The 18,971-nt window shown below is 40.8% G+C and overlaps 1 long non-coding RNA gene across 6 annotated transcripts in view; it reads left to right on the top strand.

Annotated features, from left to right (window-relative positions):
• LOC125755397 (uncharacterized) overlaps positions 1-18,023 on the top strand; it is a 147,990-nt gene extending 129,967 nt beyond the window's left edge. For 3 of the 6 annotated variants that reach the window (XR_007411837.1, XR_007411836.1, XR_007411838.1), the window contains 3 exons: positions 13,231-13,299; positions 14,279-14,462; positions 16,005-18,023. This is a non-coding gene — a long non-coding RNA (uncharacterized LOC125755397). Of the gene's footprint in view, positions 1-3,664; positions 8,432-13,230; positions 13,300-14,278; positions 14,463-16,004 lie in introns of those variants that run through there. The other 3 variants (XR_007411840.1, XR_007411839.1, XR_007411841.1) reach the window with 2 other exon arrangements.
• The last annotated feature ends 948 nt before the right edge of the window (positions 18,024-18,971 follow it).

Here is an 18,971-nt window from a genome sequence, read left to right as displayed (position 1 = left end):
AGTTTCCTCCGTATGTTATATGAAGTCTCTTGACACCAATCTTTTGCCTAATTTTCACGTAAGTCCACAGTCTACCTGTTGGATTCAATTTCTTTCAAGCCTATTTTAGAATCTGGCCTTTGCCTACTCAGGTATGGAAATGGGGTTTGTCCTGAACTTCATCCTTCTCAGGTTGCTCTGGACTCTTATATAATTGAGACATATCCTAAGACATGATGAGAACAAGTGTTGTTAAATTCAGATGGTTCAACATGAGGTCTATTGGCAACATCACAGCTAAGGCATGAAGAGAGAGGACAAGCAGAGGGAGTTGAAGCCTGTGGCTAAATCCAGGGAGAGCAGCACAATGAAAAGGCAGTGTGACAGGCAGTATGGCACACCAGGAGCAGTTCAGATGGGGACAGTTCAGGTGGCAGGGCATGGTGTCAAGTACAGATGGAGACAGGAGATGGCAAAAACTACATTAATGCTGATGTTACGGAGATGTGGGGAGTGCTAGGTGAGTGTAGGCTCAAGTCCCAACTCAGAAAACGGAGGGATGGACCCAGTTACATAGTCAAGGCCAGTATTGTAGAGCGTGCCATAGTGAGCACTCAGGTTCCCAGGACTCTTGCCAAGACTTCAGGTACCTGATCTCCACTGTTTGAGAAACTGAGATACTGAAATACTTTCTTTTCTGATAAGGCAGTTAGGATAGACTATGGAAAGAAACAAGCCCAAACTCTCCATGGTTAAAATGATAAAGGTTGATTTCCTGCTTACTCTGTCATTAAGAGGTGATAGCCTAAGGTCAGGAGCAACTGTCATCCACATAGACATCACTCAAGATCCTAGGCTGATGAGGTGCCATCGTTCCTATGCTGACATATTATTTGGAGGCTCAGGTTTGCCTCTGAATTTATCACTGTAAAAGCTAGAGAATTGAATATAAACAATCAAATGTTTTAGACTCTTCTGATCACATTTTACTGGCCAGAATGACTCACATGGGCACACTTCAAAGGTAAGGACTCTGTAATCTTCCTATACCTGAAAGTAGAGGAGAATGGGATATCGGAAGATTAGCAATGCCTATCAAATTGAGTCAGAATCAACTGATAAACTGGACTTTGCTATGGCTATGAATTGCATGTATATGCTTGATGGAAGCTGGGAGACACTTCATTGTTGTCTCATACTGGGAAGAGTAGAAAAGTGGGAAAGGACAGGGTAGCTGTAAAATCCACAGAATTAAAAATCCTTTATAAGTAAAATATATTCTGAAATATAGCCACAGTTTGTATTCTGGAACTGATTCACCTTTGGATGGACCAGCTCTACTTCTGGGCATGTGTCTTCTCATTCACTGCTCTTAGTATATAAGGACAATAGAAACTAAACCCAGCCATCAAAATTGGCTATTATTCTCCAGAGGAGATGTTTCTACAATGAACTGTCCATGTTATATTTCTACTTGTTCTCATTATGTAAATAACATCATATGTGAGCTAGGTGGCCCTGCCTAGGTTTGCAGCCCATGGCTATAGACAAGCTCCATAACTGGTCTGGGAACTGAGCTATCTTCTTTTCTTTATTAACACCATGCATTGACTGACCAACTCACTTATTGTATCCTGAGAACTTACTGAAACCACTTCAGCCTTCAAAAAAAAAAAAAAAAAAAAAAAGGAATACAACTAATTAGATGTAATTCAACCTATTTCTTTTAAATCTTTAAAAAGTATATACATACAACAACATGCACAGAGACATATATACAAATTTGCTGCCTTTCAGAACAAGAAAGTTGTACTTCACAGTTTAAGAACCACTTTGAAGAACCTCTTGGGTGTCCTAGAGTAACAACAGTCATTTCAATTGTAAAATCCATTGTGGAAATCTCTCTGCCATAGATCCCTCAGCAGACACTCAAAAAGAAGTGCTCTGTTCGTCAACAGAGCTTCAAGTGTCAGGACTAACGGTGTGGAAGGGTTTCAAAGAGGAGTCTAGGGATGGCGATTCACAACTGCAGAAGATTCAAGTTGGCTCTGATATGAGAGTCTTTGTGAGAAGCACACTCCAGCACACTCTAGCAGATCCATCCTGGGACAATGCTTCCAAAGCCCGCATCACCTTCCAGCTTGGAAACCACACTGACAGCAATTCTTGTTAGACACAACCAACCATACAAGGAAGGAAGATTCTTAGAAATTGCTTGTGGATGTTCATACTGTATTTATTTGACTAGAGAAGTATTTGCTTCTTAACAACCAGCAGTTGTGGGCTTTTCTTGGCTCCAGGTGAAGAGGTGACTTCCGTCTTTGATTCAGTGTTCATAATTGGGCTGTCTGTTAGCAGAGGTGGAAAGAAAACAATGCTAATGAGGTCAAGGGTTCAACGCCCACGTGGGTCAGTTAGCTTTCCTTTGTTCTTTGGCCAAAAAGTCTGTACGGGCATGCCTTGTTTTATTGAGCTTCATTATACTTCATGACACTTCTCAGATATTGTGGGGTTTGTTTGTTTGTTTTTTAACATATTGAAGGTTCAAGACTTTAGTGGAGGAAGTTATTGCAGATGTGGTAGAAATAGCAAGAGAATTAGAATTGGAAATGGAGTCTGAAGACGGAACTGGATTGTTGCAGTCTCATGATCAAACTTGAACAGATGAAGAGTCGCTTCTCATGGATGAGCAAAGACAGCAGTTGCTTGAGTTGGAACTTACTCCTGGTAAAGGTGCTGTGAAAATTGTTGAAATGACAACAAAGGATTTAGACTATCATATAAACTTAGTTGATAAAGCAGCAGTAGAGGAGTTGGTGAGGACTGACTCCAAATTTGAAAGAAGTTCTACTGTGCGTAAAATGCTATCAAACACCACTACCTGCTGCAGAGAAGTCATTTGTGAGAGGGAGAGTCAATAATGTGGCAAACTCCATTGTCTTATTTTAAGAATTTGCCACAGCCACCCCAGCCTTCAGCACACCCCAGCCACCCCAGCCTTCCTGATCAATCAGCAGTCATCACCTCAAGGCAAGACCGTTGGCAGCAAAAAGATTACAACTTGCTGAAAGCTCGGATTATGGTTCCTTTTTTTTTTTAGCAATAAAGTATTTTTTAATTAAAGTATATACATTATTTTAGACATGATGCTATTGTACACTTATTACACTACAGTATAGTGTAAACATAAGTTTTATGTGCACTGGGCAACCAAAAATGTCATTTGACTCACTTTACTGTGATATTTGCTTTATTGAGGTGGTCTGTAACCAACCCCCCAATATCTCCAAGGTTAGCCTGTAGCCTCTGTGTCCAGCTACTATGAAGACAATAGTGATTGGGAGAGAGAAAGGGAAAGTAGATGACTCTCTAATCTTAGACTTCCTGCAATGAACAACAACTCCAAGTTCATGTCCTTTTGCAAAAAAAGTCACCTTCAGAGTTGGAGGACTACCTGTTAAGAAGAAGCAAGGAAAATGAAGGGTATAGTTCCATAGTGGTGTTACGGAGTCTGAAGCTACAGAATCAATGCTTGCAGCTAGAGCATCAGCTTGGTCATTTAAGCCCATAAAATGAAAACAGCAACAGACATATCATGATTTACAGCCAATTTTCAATTTCTTATTAGCCAAAGTTTCAAAATTTTCTTTTTTTTAAAAAGATTTTATTTATTTATTCATGATAGAGAGAAAGAGAGGCAGAGACACAGGCAAAGGGAGAAGCAGCCTCCACGCAAGGAGCCTGATGTGGGACCAGATCCCGCGACTCCGGGATCACACCCTGAGCCGAAGGCAGACTCTCAACCGCTGAACCACCCAGGCATCTCAGTTTCAAAATTTTCTAGACATTTATGTATGGAGTCAAAGCGAACTGGTATGAGTTTTGTGCCTTCTTTTCTTTCTCAGTCACTGTCAATTGGAGAGTCAAATGAATGATGACATGCTCATAGATAGCTGGAAAGAGGTTTGAATATTCCCACAAGTAAGGCTCAGCCCTGGAGTGACTTAAATCTGGCTTTGTAATCACAATTCACGATTCCCCCTGCTATGCAGTTTTCTCAGAATTACTGTATCTTCTGTAATGCTGTGTAGCAACATAAATCAGAGTAGGCACTAAACCAAGCATGGGAAAAACTATGGGCTTCTAAGTTGACCTCATGACTCCTTCACTGTGTGTGTGTGTGCGTGCGTGCACATGTGCATCTTTGGGAAAGCAAATTAATTGCTTTGAGCCTCAGTTCCCTTGCTTGTAAAATGGGGATATTAACATTTATCTTATAGGACTGTTGGAAGAATTGTATGATAGAATATGAAGAGGTCTGGCAAGTTCAGTGTGGTACCCGGCATATTGCAAGTGTTTTCCTTAATGACAAGCGTTCTTATTATCAACATTGCATATGTTTATTTTAATTGTTTGGCAAATTTCCCCCACTTCTTTTGCAAAACCAAACGTGTAGAGCATCCATTAACAATACCTTACTAGCAAATGCTACTGATCGCCTTCCCATATCACTCAGCTCACCTGAGCGATTCACCAGCAGCTACGATAGAGAGTCCACATCTTTCCACCTCAGGAACCTGGGTCTTTCCTCTTTGCCTGAGGACTTTCAAAGGCACTTAGAAAATCTAGAAGCCTGAGAGTTTGTGCTCCTAGAAGCAACCTCACTCTCCACCAAATGAAAGATGCCTGCTGTTGGAGTGATTCTGAGATAGATTCCATATGATTTCTCCAAAGATTCTCAGCAGGACTGACCCGAAGTTGTCCACAGGGCAAACCCCCTCATTAATGCACTTTTTTTTTGCATTTACTTTACTCCTTTCTCTGACTCACTGTCCCTGCTTCTTCACTTGTGATTCCTGGATTCATTTTGCAAATGAATTCCTAGCCCCCAGTTTCTTATCTTGGGATTGTTTTTGAGAGAACCCAAACTAGAACACGTACCTCATGGTGTTTTTATTGTTATTTATTTTTGATATTTTATTTATTTGAGAGAGCACAAGCAGGGAGAGGGGTAGGGATAAGCAGGCCCCTGCCCCTGCTGAATGGGGAACCCCAGGATCATGATCAGAGCCGAAGGCAGACATTTAACTGACTGACCCACCCAGGCACCCCTATTTTTATTTTTAAACTTATATGCAGTATACTTCATTTTTTTGTGTGCAGTTCTATGAATTTCAACAATGTATATGTTCATGTACATACCACCACAATTAGCATACAGAACTGTGTCCTCACCCTAAAAATTCCATCCTTTTGCCTCTTTTTTTTTTTTTCTCCTTTTGCCTCTTTGAAGTAAAACCATCCCCCACCACAACCCAAGGCAACAATCCCTTATAGGTTTCTTTTCCCAGAATGTCATGCAGTGTGATACCTTTCACAACTGGCTTCTTTCCTCAACATAATGCCTTTGGGATTCAGCCATGGTGCATGTGTCTCATTAGGTTATTCCTTTTCGTGGCTGAGTAGTATTCCATTGTACAGGTGTAAGACAGCTTGTCACTTCATTGTCGAAGGACATTTGGATTGTTTCCAGTTTTCTAGGATTGTAAGTAATGCTCCTCTAAATATTCACGTAGATTTTCATCTCTCTAGGGTAAATACCTAGGAGTGGATTTTTTTGAGTCACATGGTAAGTGTACATTTCACTTTATAAGAAACTGCCAAAGTTTTCCAGAATGGCTATCCAATCTTGCATGCCCACCAGCAATCTGTGAGAGTTCTAGTTACTCCACATTTTTGCTAACACTTTGGTTGGCATTATTTTTATTATTTTAGCCATTTGCATAGAGATGTAGTGGGATTTCTTTGTGCTTTTATTTTTTTTATTTTTTTATTTTTTATAAATTTGTATTTATTTATGATAGTCACACAGAGAGAGAGAGGCAGAGACACAGGCAGAGGGAGAAGCAGGCTCCATGCACCGGGAGCCCGACGTGGGATTTGATCCCGGGTCTCCAGGATCGCGCCCTGAGCCAAAGGCAGGCCCCAAACCGCTGCGCCACCCAGGGATCCCTTCTTTGTGCTTTTAATTTACATTTCCCTAATGACTAATGATTTTTGGCACTTTTTTTTTCATGTGCTTATTTGCCATAATATTTCTTCTTTGGTGAAGTGTCTGTTTAAATCTTTTGCTTACTTCTTTGGGTGATTTACTTTCTTACTCTTGGGTTTTGAGAGTTCCTTATATATTCTGGATATAAGTTCTTTATCACATATGTGATTTATAGATAATTTCTCTCAGTCTGCACCTTGCTTTTTCATTATCTTAATCATAGGGTTTTTAGAAGGACTGGATTTATATTTGTAGTTCTTTGAAGGTAGAATAAACATGTTACATACATGTCAATTTAGGCATATAATATGGAGAAGTTTGACTTGGCATTCAGATACCCTGGGGTTTGAATCCTGGGTCAGTCGCCCACTAACTCTTCTGCCATGAACCATGCTGTGAGTTTCCTCATCAGTAAATGAAATAATACATGTCAGAAGCCTAGCCCCAGGCCAGAACATTGTGAACATTCAATAATTATAAAGATTCTATTCATAGCACAACATTCTTTTTCCTCTCTCAGCCTTTGCATAAGCTTTTTTTTTTTTTTTTTCTAAGATGACTCCTATTTTAGGGGCTTTGCTTGACACGCCCAATGGGGGCCAGACATCTCTTCCTGGCACTCCCACCACCTTTTAACCACTTTCCCTCACTGTGTTTTAAGCAGAGTGAGATATGAGCAACTTAAGGCCCAGGCTAATGTCTTTATCCTCAAAAAATAATTCCAGGTTGTGTCTGATGAATGAATGAATAAATGAACAAATTTATCTTATGCTTTGTCTGAGAGTTCCCAGTAGACATCCCTCTGAATGTTGCCAAATTCAGCCCCTTTAAGACAGCCTTAAACACCCGACAGGGATGTCTGTGACTTACACTAGGACGCTGCTCACGCTCCGCCAGACACTGTATCTTTGACAAGTTGGATGCCGAATGGAGAAACTTGAATGCTCTGCATCTATTTACTTTTACCACATGCCATAAAAATTAAAAATACATTGTACCACAAGTGCAGTATTTAGTGTTTCACTTTAATTACATTCAAGTGTGTTGCTAAATAGTCTTGAGAAAACCTTAATGACCAGCTGTTCTACCCTTTTCCCATATGTCAGAAATGGTTTCTGAAATCACATTCTGGGACAGTAAGGTTGTATAATTAGACAGTGTATAGTTAACACTTCTAGATTTTCCCCTTAAACTGTGGACCCTTTACGCTAACATATTGCGTGATTCTGCTAGTTTGGCGCAATGCAATTAAATGACGTGCCAAACAGCAACCGAGATCTGCAAACTCCATCAGACTTGTTATCATTGCATCATTATTTCTTTATATCTTTTTCATCGTCAGGATGGCGTTCTTTTGTGTGTGTGTGTGTGTGTGTGTGTGTGTGTGTGTGCTATGCAATATTCAGCATGTTTGGCTGACAAATAAACTTAGTAGAGGGCTGTAAATTTTTAATATTCCCTCTATAATGCCATTTATCTTGCTAGAATTAGATGTAAGAGTGGCTTTTGCATCCTTTTGAACAAAGAGCTATCGCTCAAATACACAGCAACCATTTAAGAAAACAAAACTAAACTAAAATTCCCCAAGGTCATAATAAAAGCCAATACTTTACATCGCTTTTGGTGAGGAAATGGGGATTTTATGTACCCCCAAACTGGATTTGGGAGGTAGAAGATGTTGAATTTAGACAATTGGTTATTGTGAAATAAAGTCATTACTTACTTGCAGTTGCTGGACTCTGAGCTTACTGAGTTGTTTTGAAACCATAGTAATATTTTATTTGATTAAATTCGGCTAATTCTTTGATTTTTTGAGTTTAGGCAAGAGACTGAAATAGAAATACAAAATAAGGAAATGAAAAAATTCTATCAACTAATAATATTCTTTGACTTCCCTTCTTCTCCCCTAAAGAAAATGCCATTCACATCATCCCAAATCCCAAGTCAGAAGTAACTCTGATTTCTGATTGAGAATTACGCAGATAAATACATTAAAACCAAGTCACAGCTGAAGCTTTCTTGAGTCCTTAAGCAGAGTGAGATAAATTCATTAAAAAAAAAAAAAGGCTAAGAGAGATCTTTGCTGTTCTAAGACAGACTTCCAACATTTTTTCCTTCTAAGCCTGAATTTCCAGACTTATTTAGATGTAAGCACTGACAGCTGTAATCATGTTTTAAATCTTGCTTTGTATTCTTAGTTATAATGTTGTTCAATTAATATTCAGAATAATGGAAGTGATGTGCCGTTTTGAAAAAGACTTGAATACAGTCCAATGCTTTGGGAAACTGACTCTCGAGAGGATTAATCAGCATTTAAAACTTGCATTAATAAAAATCTGATCTTCCCCCATGCGGCACGCATAATACTTTTCGTTTTTAAACATTTAGTTTAATAATACAACATCCTTTGTCCTGATTTTTAAAGGGATTTTAAAATTGAGCTCCTTCAGATCAATTCTGCCTTGACCCTTGTACATAATTGGACACTTGCAATTTAAAAATATAAGGATGCTCTTTTGCATGGTGCACTAAACTGAATTTCCATTATTGAAGAGAAGGGCAATAGTGGATGACAACTTTGTACTTAACATTTCAGTTTTTCCCCTCTTTTTATATCCAAAGAATTTTCAATCTTTCTTTAAAGCTCAATTATCCCAGCCCAGTCCTCAAGAGAAAAAGAGATAAAACTATCTTTAAATAATGAAAAATGAGCACAAGGAATAGGATCTTTTGCTGGAAATGGTATATGTCAAACAATATTGATAATTAGTGGTCTCTTTTTATTTGTTTTTAAATAAGCATAAATAACACTGAGTTATTTACATGGAAACAAGGATTGGGATTCTAAATTTAAAATAAAATAACATGATGGAGAATGAACTGGGACACAGTGGACTAAGGGCTCTGTTTGGCTTCTAGCTAAATGGGAATGAAATCAATTTTAGAAACAGGGAAGAAAGATTATTGTGAAAGCAGAATAGGCAAAAAACAAAAATCAAACAACCCCCCCCACCCCAACCCAAACTGTTGTTTTATCCTAGTCAGATAATTGGTTGCTTTACGACCAGAAATCAAGTCAGGTGAGCATATGCTTTTGCCCGTTTTCTCTCTCTTTAGACCAACGGCTTGCTCTCTGGCCTGGGGCCAGCTGCTTTTCCTCTGCTGAGACCCTGTCTGACACTGCTGATCAGAGGGAGAGAGCAAGGTCTCCTTCATGGTGCTAACGGGGGCTTGGAAGGATTTTAGTCTTCCCCTTGCCTGATTTTAGAAAGATCTCTTAGCTTCTATAATGAAGTAGTAGACACTGCAGAGCAAATTCTTATCTTATTAGGCAAATAGTCAATAAATGCTTATTGAAAGAATCTCTTTAAGAGCCCTAATTAAGTGCCTGCTGGCCTGCCATGATTGGACTCGTTTCTGCTCAGGAGAGTTTTGCTCACCTGGCCACCTTTCCAACAGAGGGGGCACTGCTTTTCCTTGAGCAGCAGCTTCCTCTGGTCTCCTTGAAGTCAGGCCACTGCTCTGAGTTGGGGAGTGGGGGCGGGGGGTCACTCACAGAAAGCAGCAAGGCCAAAGGAAAGGCCGGGGTTGCTGCCCCTGGAGGAAGCACTAGGTATGATAGGGAAACGTGTGAGCATTGGAGGCCAATGCATTTTATCCACAGACCGAGGACATTTGTGCAGGTGATGGAGAGCTGGTCTGAATGGAGAGCATGAGGGCCCAGCTCTGTCTTTTGAATAGGAAAGGGCCTGTGTTTCAAAAGTCTAGTTTGCAGACTATTGAAATGATTTTTGTTTGTTGGTTTGTTTTTCTTGCTCTGTAGCATTTTTTTCTCCACCTGTGGCTATCAGGGAGGTAGGTGACAAAGCTGGGCCCCAGACCCCAATGGGTATCCTGCCCCAAAGGGTATCCATACCCCAACGGGTAGCTAGAAGGAGTGGGGCAACGAGGACCTGCCCCCTGCATACACTTTCCCAGATCCTGGCATTTGAGGAATTTGTTTAGCTTCTGCGGGTGGGAGTGGGGGTGGGGGCAGATTTTACTACCCCTGTTTTGTGGTCAGATTTTGAATATTTTAACAGGCTCAAGGCTCACTCTGCTCTTAGCTCAGGATGACTGTTCTAAAATTCAGACAAGATTAGGTCAGTTCCTTGCTTTAAAATGTAAACGACTTCCCTTAGCCTAGAAAAGAAATCTCTGAGCTTTAGCATTACCTTGCCTTCATTATCTGACCCCAGACCTCCCCTTAGGCCGTATCATTTCTTTTTCTTCCACTATCCCCAGACATCTTGCACTCAGATCCATTGCCTAGGCATCATTCATTAAACATGAGTGCTTTTCCTGACTCAGTGCCCTTGCTCAAATAAAACCCCCTCCTCTGTGCTTTTCCCAGAGAGCTCCTGCTTTACTGTCAGTGCCCAACCCAAATGCTGCCTCTTCTCCATAGCTCTTCCTGGGCTCCCCTGATGCTCTCTTCTGCTTCTGCCTCCTTCACCCCACCCCCCGCTCAAAGACAATTAGTCACTCCTATGGCTGTGTTCCCCTGATGATAGCATTTATCACTTAGGCTATAGGTACTTTTTGTCATTGTTTCTCCCACAAAACTGTGTGTCATGCAAGAATTGGAATACTCATTCTAAAGTTGTTATTTCATAAACGTTTGATGAAGTGAATTTGTCTTCGATGAGCACAAAGTGTATTTCCAAATCTTAGAACTAAGAGAATATCAAATAGTTTATAGTTAAAAGTTGGTTTATTTTCCTTAAATCTATCGAATATAATAATATATGAATTAAGAGCCTAGACATACCTTAGAATTTAAAAACTGTCTTTAAAAAGCTATGTATTTCTTTGTTACACCAGATCCTAAGATGTAGTGGTACATAACATAATCATGGACATATCTATTTTTTTTTTCTGATCTCAGAAATACTTAGAAAGCAGGTAGATTAATTTCTTAGGGTAGACTGGATATCTAGGAAAACTCCCTACCTTCCATAAGAACGGAACTTGAATATGGATCTCTGCAAAGTATTTGATCAGATTCAATGTTTTTTTTTTAAGATTTTATTTATTCATGAATGATAGAAAGAGAGGCAGAGACACAGGCAGAGGGAAAAGCAGGCTCCCTGCAGGGAGCCTCAGGTGGGACTCAATCGCAGGACACCAGGACCCCAGGATCATGACCCGAGCCAAGAGCAGACACTCAACCACTGAGCCACTGAGGTGTCCCAATCAGATTCAACGTTAAGCATTGTATTGCTTGCAACAGAAGGTGAGATTGCATTGAAGGAAGTTTTTTGCACTATCATGTGGATGGGAAAACCGTATTCCTTCTGTTTTTATCTGTGGTGGTGTTGATCCCACACCCTCCAAAGTCACGATATTTTCCAGGCAAGTAGATTTCAAGCCTAGTTGCCTATAAGAGTCATTTAGAACAGGACATGGAAAACTATAGCCCACAGGCTAAATCCAGCATGCTGTCTGTTTTTGCAACAATAAAGTTCTATTGGAACACAGCTACACCCTCTTATTCTCATGTTATCTATGGCTACTTTCATGCTACAATGGCAGGGATGAATAATGGCAACAAAAGCTGTAAAACCCACAAAACTGAATATATTTGCTATGCGGCTCTTTACAAAACAATGTTTGCCGACCCTTGACCTACAAGTTTCATTTTCATTTTGTTTTTTAAATAATATAGATGCCTGAGCCCTGCTATAGATCAATTAGTAATTTTTTTTTTTTTAGATCAATTAGTAATTGAAGGGTTATATTCTGGTCATTTGTATTTTTAAGAAGCTCCATCCACATGTGATTCGGATTATAGACTCCTAATTTTTATTCCTCAAGAAGTTATCCATAGATCATGCCAAACAAATTCTCACAGCACAAGGAATAGCTCCCTAGGTGAGCACCTTATTTTACCTATCTTTGTATCCATAACACCTAAGACAGCTCCCGCCATAATTAGATTCTGATAAGGCTTCTCGTAAGTGAATGAGTGAAGGACCAGGGGAGCCGCCTTAGATTGCAGATGCAACTAGAACCCACTAAAAATCACAATCAACTGCAAGTACCCTCTTAGGCCCTGGATATGCACCCTATTCTTTTCTAGTGAGCTTTCTTTCTTTCGTCCATCTCCAAGCTAACCCAGAAAGATACAAATGCTACTGATTCTCTGTGGATCTGAAATCTAAAAAAAATTTCCAAGAGTATCAAATGATGCATGCTTTGGTCTGCATAAACATGGTCATCTTCTCATTGCTTGGGACATTCAGGGAAAAAAAAATCAACTCATCATGAGAAATGGTGCAGATGGTATATTTGGCATCACCAGCCTGCATAGATCAGAGATGCATTTATTTACATGAGTTTGTTTGCATTGTGACCATTTATCTGGGCCTTTGCTCACATTTAACCTTTTGAAGGGTCGGGAAGGAGTGAGCCATTTTGCCCTTGGGATTGGATGGAGCAAGCCCCTTATACAGATGATGTTTGCATTTCCTCCTACCTGCAAAACACTCATTTCTTACAGCATCAGAAAACATTTGGTTATGTTATCTCGTGGGTCCAGGAGGAGTGTGGAGTGTGCCAAATTTAAGAGCCATTGCCAAATGCCATGGTTTGCATTATGTAGACAGCATGCCAGTGGAACTGGCGCTAACTAGTTGTAGATTCAAGCTCTGGCCTCAGAGGCAAAGGATCCCTGTTAGTCATTTCCAACTGGGATCATGCCCTTTGCCTTTGGTTATGAGATATCTTTGTGTCTGTGCACAAAGCATGGCCTGTAGGCATAGCAGATTGACCACTGTGACTGACCTCTTCTAGGCTGGGACAGTGAGCCCCCCAAAGTGATGCTAAAAAGGCCTCAGACCTCATGGGTGACTTGGAGATGCTGAAAAACAGTGCCTTAGAAAGGGCCTCAGAGAACTTGGTGCTAGAGCTGGGAATACCATGTGCTGGGGCGAGTCACTGGAGCTCTCATCTGCAAATGGGCACAAAGTTACTGTCTCGAGCTTTGGTTTCCTCATCTTTCAACAGGGATACTCAGAGTTGTTAATGACAGCCCAGCTAGTCATACAACACACCAGGCTCAGTAACTGGCACCAAGTAAACTCGGTGAATGTTTTAATTATTACTATTATTATTATCGTTATTACTGGTAGAAGCAGCTTGCTTATTACACATTGTAGATGTGAAGATGGAGCAGATGATGTCCTCTGTGAACGTGCAGAACTCGGCAATTGCTTCAGGAAGGAAGGGTAAGTGCTTCTAAAGCTTACTTACTCGTCAAAGCACATTTCAACATGACTCCTTGGACAAGCATCGGAAATTTTTTTTAAGATTTTAATTTAATTCCAGTTAACATACAGTGTTCTGTTAGTTTTAGGTGTAGTCCATACATCATCGGGTGCTCATCACAAGTGCACTGCTTCATCCCCTTCACTTGTTTCCCCCTTCCCCCCCTCCTGCCTCCCTCTCCTCTCCTCTCCCCATCCGTTCTCTACAGTGAAGAGTTTGTTTATTGATTTGTCTCTCTCACTCTCTTTTTTCCCCTTTGCTCATTTGTTTTATATCTCAAATTCCACATGTGAGTGAAATCATATGGTATTTGTCTTTCTCTGACTTACTTATTTTGCTTCGCATAATACTCTCTAGCTGCATCCATGTTGTTGCAAATGGCCCAGTATTTTTGAAATAAGAAACTCCTGTTTATTTTTCTAAACTCTTGAGAGATGCTATCCGTGGGCAAGCGATTGTTCTGACGTGCAGTGTATGAGTGAGGAGGTAGTCGATGTGCTGGCGGGAATGTTCCTGAGCGGAACCAGGGCTGCTCTGGGCTGCACTTCCATCTATGTGTGAGGTGGTCACAGAGGGAACGCGAGAGAAGTCATACCGGAGAAGGCAAGTGTGCAAGCCATCTACCTGGAGGAGCATCAGGACAGAGAAACAATTCCCTGATTTGCTTAAAAATGTGTTACTTCATTTGAGCTTCATGGTTCCATTCAACAGTTGTCTGTTGCTCTCACACTGTATCTAAAGGCATACAAAAGGGGCTGTGCTTTGAAGAAGCAGAGTAAAGTTCTCTCTCTCCCAGTTGAAACATGAAAAGATAGAAGGAATCAAGGCTGCCCTTGAAAATGATGAGAGGATATGGATATATTAGAGCCTGGTATTTTTTCTAAGCACATTGCAATGTTGCTTCATGGGGAGAGATCATTGCCTGGTGTTGTCTATCAGGTCTTCATGAGGAGTCTTAAATGCAACTGGAAGAAATTCCAGATGTTCAAAATGACAGCCACTGGTCATGACAGTTGTGTCTCTGAAACTCTGGTGCCACACGCCTCACGGTTGGGATGCCCCCAGATGCTCTGCAAGGCCTTGATCACACCATCTGAAACACTTGCCTGGGTCAAACAATTTGGTAAGTCAGGCCAGTCAACAATAACTAGCCTGTTCTCTCACAGCTCACCTGGCTAGTGAAATTCTAGGTGGATAATAGGTGCTCCATAAAAACTTAAGACTAATTTAATAATGATATATAATATTTGTTAAAGACTTACTAGACCCCAGGCCCTTTCATATGTACATTGCATGTGTTGATTAATAATATCCTCCCAACAGTCTAATGAGATAGTTAGCATTATTATCACCATGTTTAGAGGTGAAGAAATGTAGCCTTTGAGAACCTAAGCAACTTGGCCAAGGGTACACAGAAATGGCAGGGTTGGGCAGACTCTATGCCCATTAAACCATACGCCAACAGCCCTACAAATTTGATTTAAAAGTAACATACATGGTGCTGGGGTGGCCATGCATGTTAAGCGTCAGGCTTTGGCTCAGGTCATGATCCCAGGGATCATGGGATTCAGCCCTACATTGTGATCCCTGCTCGGTGGGAAGCCTGCTTCTCCCCTGCTTGTGCTCTCTGTCGTTCTCTGTCTCTCAAAGAAATACATAAGATCTTTTAAAAAAAAGTAACATGCAGCTCTCTTTCTTTCTTTCTTTCTTTCTTTCTTTCTTTCTTCCTTCCTTCCTTCCTTCCTTCCTTCCTTCCTTCCTTCCTTCCTTCCTTCTTCCTTCCTTCCTTCCTTCCTTCCTTCCTTCCTTCCTTCCTTCCTTCCTTCCTTCCTTCCTTTCTTTCTTCTTTCTTCTTTCTTCTTTCTAGATCTTATTTATTAGAGAGAGAGAGAGGGAGGGAGTACGAGCAGGGGGAGGAGCAGAGGGACAAGCAGACTCCCCACTGAGTGAGAAGCCCACTGAGGGGCTCAATCCTAGGACCCTGAGATCATGACCTGAGCTGAAGTCAGGTCATGCTTAACAGATTGACCAATCATGCACCCCAAAAGTAATATGCAGCTTTCAAAAGAAACAAAATGTTGAATTAGGAGAGTATCTGCTTAAGGTGTCTCTTTAACTGATTGCATTTAATTTTTGGCCTGACAGATTTTTTTTTATGGGTATAACTTTTGTAAAAACCTAGTAAAATTATGCAAAATAAATATTACAGCATGTCAAGCAGGTGCTCAATGATTGGCCCGAGGCCATGGAAAGAAGGAAGGAAGGAAGGCAGGATGGAGGGAGAGAGGTAGAGGGAAGGAAGGAAGAGGCAGTAGAAAGGAAAGATATGAGACTGACTTGATGGTATAAATAGAAATTGTGTGCATCATTATAAGTTCTCCGATTTTCTTTCTTTATGCTTTCTGCTTCTTTATAGTGGGCTCTTCTCAGAGAAGGGGCTAACAGTGACCCAACACTGGGCATAGTCTGTGTCCTCCAATGTGGGGGATGAGGTAGTGCAGAATTATGGTAAAGAAGGAATGATGTCTCCATTCACTCCGTGTGCAACTGCGCCTCAGGCACCAAAGGGAAAGCTCCGATAGGCATTCCCTTAAGCCTGGGAACAGGAGTGAATGATGGCTAAACTTGTCATCCAGTCACATCTCCGGGGTTCTGATTTTCTCAGCTCGCTGCCATCCTCTGCTCTGGCAGACAGGAGGCCTGGAGAAGATGGGGAGTTTGGGGCACTGCCTGTATCCACACCAGCCACCACCACTCAGCAGTAGCAGTGGATGTAGAAGATCACACCAAGGTGGAGAACCCCTCCTGAACCCGAGCTGATTTCAGCTCCACCAGCAGAGCAGACCACACAGAGGGAGACAAGGCTGCGACCCTTGCCAGCGGAAGCTGCTGGTGGATGTACTACACAGAGCTGAGAGGCTGAGGAGTGGTGATGTTGGGGGGGCCTGGGGAGCGGGCTCTTGGATAGCACTTTGCAGAGGGATTGGATGGTCTCCAACATCTAGAAGGGTTGCAAGTGAGATGAAAGGAGAGATTTCTGCCTGAGAGGAAGAAGCATGGCACACACAGGTCCCTGGAGAAGAGAGAGAAAATGGAAGGCACCCAAGGACAGATGCTTCTCATGAAGAGGTGTTTAGCTCTTCCAGTGGAGAGGGAGGTGTGTGTTGTGAGCAGAAGAAGCACATCTCATCTGTGTAAAAGTGCCCAGAGTTAGAACTCTCCTAAAGTGCTTTGGAACACAAAAGAAAAGAGTATATACCTTCCAAGTGACAGAAGAGGGACTGGTGGGTGACGCAACTTGCTAAATCTTTTTCACTGTTCATGGCTGCCACTGCTGGGGAATTGACTTAAAGAAATGGATGGCTTCTGTGTGTTTTTGTCCATTTTGACTTGTAGTACAAGTTTTTCTTTTTTTTCAGGGGTACTGTGGACTAACTTGTGTCCTCCTAAAACTCATGTTAAGCCCTAATCCCCAATGTGACTGTATTTGGAGTAAAAGTAAGTAATTAAGGTTAAATAGGGTCCTAGGGGTGGCACCTTGCTCTAATAAGATTAGCGTCCTAATGAGAAGAGATACCAGGGAGCTCCTACTCCCTTGCCATCACGTGAGAACACACAGCGAGAAGGCTGCCATCTGCAAGCTGGGAGAGGGCTCTCTCCAGAAACAGGACCTGCTGGCACCTCGATCTGGAATGCCCCGTCTTCAGAACCATAAGAAAATAAATTCCTGTGTTTAAGCATGGTCTGTGGTATTTGGGTATGTCAGTCTGAGCAGACTAAGAAAGGAGAAAAAAAAAAAAGAAATGTTCTAAATATCTGTAAGCTCAGTCTCCCATAAGCTGTGCTCAGAGAAGATTGTAAAGTGGAAGACTGTAAAACTTTGGCTTTCTTTATGGAGGCTGAGGGATTATCCTCAACTGCTCCAACTAAGCCCCAGTGTTTGTATTTGGGAGGTCAAAATTTATTATGAAAAGCCTGGATACGTTTTTGAAAATAAAAAATTGCTGTACGGAAAGTAGCACTGTAAAAGCAGAGAGTGAATAAAAGATGAGAGAAGGAACCTACGGGGGGAAAAATCCTATAGCTAGTAAAGAGTAGAATGCTTGGGCCAACGTTAGTACTGAGTATTGCCTTAAAAAAAAATCCATGTTTTCTAAAACCAACTCCAAATGGAATCATATAAACCCAAATACTAGAATCAGGGGAATTTTCTAGTGAGGGAGAACATTTTGATAATATTAGTAATTTAGTTTTCTCATAAGGAAATAAAAAGGAAATTAATTCAATGATTTGTTATGAATAGTTACAAAAATGTACAGTTCCAGAGATTAGTGGGGAATACAGTTCCTGCTGGAGGCAGCAATTCTCTGTTCTGCTGAAGGGGATGAGTGATAATGTTTTATTTGTGTTTGAGGTGGAAGAGGGGAATGGGAAGCTCTCTGGCTCCCGTCCCCTTGTCCTGGAAAAAGTACACACATATGTGGAATATATTTCCTGCTTTCTTGCCTTATTGATTTTCTGTTTTCTTCTTTTATTCCTTTGGTAATATTTGCTTGAAAATTTTTCCATCTTTATTGAGATATAATTGACATGTAATATTGTGTTCTTAATGTACGATGTGATGATTTGATCTGTATATATTGCAATGTGATTACAGCAATAAAGTTAGTTAATACATCCATCACCTCACATAATTACTTCTTGTGTGTGTGTGTGTGTGTGTACTGAGAACTTTTTTTGTTTTTAAAGATTTTATTTATTTATTTAAGAGAGGAAAAGAGAAAGGAGGAGGGGCAGAAGGAGAGTGAGAAGCAGATTCCTGCTGAGTATCAGGGACCCTGATGCGGGGCTCGATCCCAGAACCTTGGCATCATGATCTGACCCAAAGGCAGACATTTAACCAACTGAGCCACCCAGGTGCCCCTTGAGAATGTTTAAGATCTACTCTCTTAGTAAATTTCAAGTATATAGTATAATATTGTTAACTATTGTCACCATGTAGGATTTAATGTACATTAGAGCCCAGATATTATTCATCTCAAAGCTGAAGGTTTGTGTCCTTGGACAACCTTTACCCATCCTTCCCACCACCCCCGCCCCCTGTGCAATCACCAATCTACTGTTTCTATGAGTTAAGGTTTTTTTTGGATTCTGCATATAAATAAGATCATACAGTGTTTGTCTTTCTCTGGCTTATTTCATTTAGCATAATGCCCTCAAGGTTCATCTATGTTGTTGCAAATGGCAGGACTTCCTTCTTTTTATGGCTGAATAATATTCTGGTATATGAGTGGATTATACATAGATATCTCACATTTTCTTTTCATTCATCTGTTGATAGACACATTGTTGTTTTCACATCTTGGCTGTTATAAATAACGCTAAAATGAACCTGGGGCACAGATATCTCTTCAAGATAGTGATTTCATTTTCTTCTGATATATATCCAAAATAGAATTGATGAATCATATGGTAGTTTATTTTTAAGTCGTTTTTTCTTTTTTTTTTTTTTAAAGAAATCTCCGTACTGTTTTCCATAATGGTCATTACCATTTATATTTCCACCAGGAAATGTATTCCACCAAGAAATGTATTCCCTTTTCTTTATATCCTGGCTAGCACTTGTTATTTG

This window comes from Canis lupus, chromosome 7 (genome assembly GCF_003254725.2).
Source record: "Canis lupus dingo isolate Sandy chromosome 7, ASM325472v2, whole genome shotgun sequence".
Lineage (NCBI taxonomy): Eukaryota > Metazoa > Chordata > Mammalia > Carnivora > Canidae > Canis > Canis lupus.
Note: the sequence above shows the minus strand (reverse complement) of the source record. Positions and strands in the feature narration are given on the sequence as shown.